Source organism: Nematolebias whitei, chromosome 16 (assembly GCF_014905685.2).
Source record: "Nematolebias whitei isolate Nwh7 chromosome 16, NemWhi1, whole genome shotgun sequence".
Taxonomy (NCBI): domain Eukaryota; kingdom Metazoa; phylum Chordata; class Actinopteri; order Cyprinodontiformes; family Rivulidae; genus Nematolebias; species Nematolebias whitei.
The window spans coordinates 2,693,372-2,696,444 of NC_056513.1; positions in this window are offsets into that span (position 1 = coordinate 2,693,372).

Consider the following 3,073-nt stretch of genomic DNA (forward strand, 5'->3'; position numbering starts at 1 on the left):
ATATATAGATAGATAGATAGATAGATAGATAGATAGATAGATAGAGACCCAGCCCTTTTGAAACTGGTAGTGGGTTTAAACACAGAACACTTTAGTCCACACACCCTCCTGCTGGGTGGGTGTCTCCATGGTACATATAAATTGCACTAACCAGGTAAGTGGCTCCCAAACAATATTTTTCTTTATGCATGTAGGGGCCACTGAGGCCAGATCTTAAATGGCTCATTTAAAAATACTCTTACAATCTAGGGTTACAGTAGCTGTCAATGTTCTGTTTAGTATAGACTTTGCCCTTTAAGGGTATCGCTTGTGGGCAAAGCAGGATGTAGACTCTGCCTCGGTGGGTCCGTTCAGTACCACAGTCAGACAGACATTTGCTTAGTCCTCTGAAACTTGATCCAAATTCAGCCTTTGTGTCACGCATCATCAAATCTGTGCACCTTAGCCGCTGAACAGCAGCGACAGAAAATAACCTTTGACCAAAGGTCAAAACTGACATTTTAAAGGCTATGATAAAGTGATGACAAATGTTACGAACTATAACAGTGAAGCAGAATACGAGTTTAAACTGTTTTTCATAACGAACGAGCAGGATGGAGAGGTCACTGAAACATTCATCACTCTAACAAAACTCTGAGAACAGAATGAGTCATGGGAATGGAAATATCATGCAAATCTTAATGAATAACCGAGAAGCCCAGGTTGCTTCTGTGCAGCTTCCTGGACTCTCAACCCTCCGTGCAGAGCCGTGGAGGACCAAGTCCTTCTGGTGGAGCGAGCTCCAAGTCCCTCTGGAGACTGTGACCCAGTCAAGTCCAATTGATTTAAAACAGCAGCTGCTACCAAAGTGCTTAACAATAAGATCAAAGGCGGTAACTAAAGGAAAAAACAACAAGATGTAATTAAAAGCATCAAAAGTAAAACATAAAAAACAAAACAGTGAAATACTAAGTCAAATCACACTTTCAGAAAAAACAGTTGTGTTTTATTAAAAATGTACAAACAGGAAGTGAAGGGATCTGTCTAATGTTGGGGGGCAGATTGTTCCAGAGTTTAGGGCCCACGACTGAAAAAGCCCGACCTCCTCTGAACTTAAATCTTGTTTTTGGAACAACCAAAAGCAGCTGGTCAGATTATCTCAGCGCCCGAGAAGGAACATGTGGTTGAAGTAGCTCAGAGATACGAGGGCGCAAGGACATTAATTCACTTAAAGGTCAACAGGAGAATTTTTAAATTAATTCTGATCCGTACAGGGAGCCAGTGAAGGGAGGACAAAACTGGTGAAATATACTCAAACCTACGAGTTCCTGTTAAGAGCCGAGCTGCAGCGTTTTGGACGAGCTGGAGACGTAGTTGAGAGTCGTCATAAAGAGCAGGACTGTTTCCTCGTCTTGGGTGGAATCGACCAATTACTGCCTGGCAAAGATGTCGTGGCTTCATCCAGCGGGTAGCAGTCGACCCCGGGGGCGAGCTCCTCAGCTGGTGGAAAGACTGAAACCTGGTGTTGCCTTTCCTCCAGAGGGACACGCTTGCAAAACTAGAAGGAGGTCTGCAGAGTCATGGACATACCCACGAGCTTAATAATGAGGAAACTCTCGCAAATGGCATGCAGGCCAAAACTCGTAATGTATCTGGTTGGACAGGCTCGACACAGGTGAACTGTTCCACTGGATGTTCTCTTCTTTATGACGTGGCAACTATTTTCACATATTCATCGATATCATAGTGCCACACTAAGGACACAACTTGAGAAGTACTCGCAGTACTGTCCCACTTCCAGCACTGTCCCACACGGCTCATGTTCTACTTGGTATCTCCACTAAGTTTTCTGTGTTTTGTGTTTTCTTCTGCTGATTGTGTAGGTGTTGGACTGGCCAACTGCTTCAGAACACTGGACATTATATTAGTTTACGTCTGTGTGTTTGCTCTGCTCTTGCCCTCGCTGCTCATTGAACTCTACTGCAGCGTGTTCATTCTAAGGATTCTTCTAAAGTCTGGTCCTGGAGACAAGGACGCTCAGCAGAGGAGGGAAGGAAACCAGCAGAAGAAGAGGGCTGCTAAAATCGTTTGGATTATGTTGTTCATGTTAGTCCTAAATGCACTTCCGTTCATTATTGTACCTTTACTCAAAAGAGGCAGTCTACTTTTCTACGACGTGGCATTGACATGTTCCACCCTTGGATGTTCCGTGCAGGCGGTTTTATTCCTCAGCAGGTTTGGAAAGATGTCATGTAAGCTCCAACCCTGAGATGTTTCTAGAATGGTACCAGAAACTGGTGGTGCTGGACAGACAGTTCTAACCCATCTCAATGTTCTCTACACGACTTTACTTCAGGTAAACAACAGCTGAAAAGTTTGCATTATTATTATTAATAAAATTTGTTTTACATTTTTAGTTTTAAATACACAGATCAGCCATAACACCTGACAAACCACCTGACTTGTACTGAACAAAACTGTCCTGACTTCTGGAATCAGGCTCCAAGTCTTCTGTAGCAGATAGAGTGCTGACAGTACCTGCTCTGCGGGATGGTCATCCATCCATCCATCCATCTAGCAGATAGTGCTGACAGTGCCTGCTCTCTGCAGGATGGTCTAATGTTCATCCATCCATCCATCCATCCATCCGATAGTGCTGACAGTGCCTGCTCTCTGCAGGATGATCTAATGTTCAGCCATCCATCCATCCATCCATCCATCCATCCATCCATCCATCCATCCATCCAGCAGATAGTGCTGACAGTACCTGCTCTCTGCAGGATGGTCTAATGTTCAGCCATCCATCCATCCATCAGATAGTGCTTACAGTACCTGGTCTGTGGGATGGTCATCCATCCATCCGATAGTGCTGACAGTACCTGCTCTCTGCAGGATGATCTAATGTTCAGCCATCCATCCATCCATCCATCCATCCATCCGATAGTGCTGACAGTACCTGCTCTCTGCAGGATGATCTAATGTTCAGCCAGCCATCCATCCATCCATCCATCAGATAGTGCTGACAGTACCTGCTCTCTGCAGGATGATCTAATGTTCAGCCATCCATCCATCCGATAGTGCTGACAGTACCTGC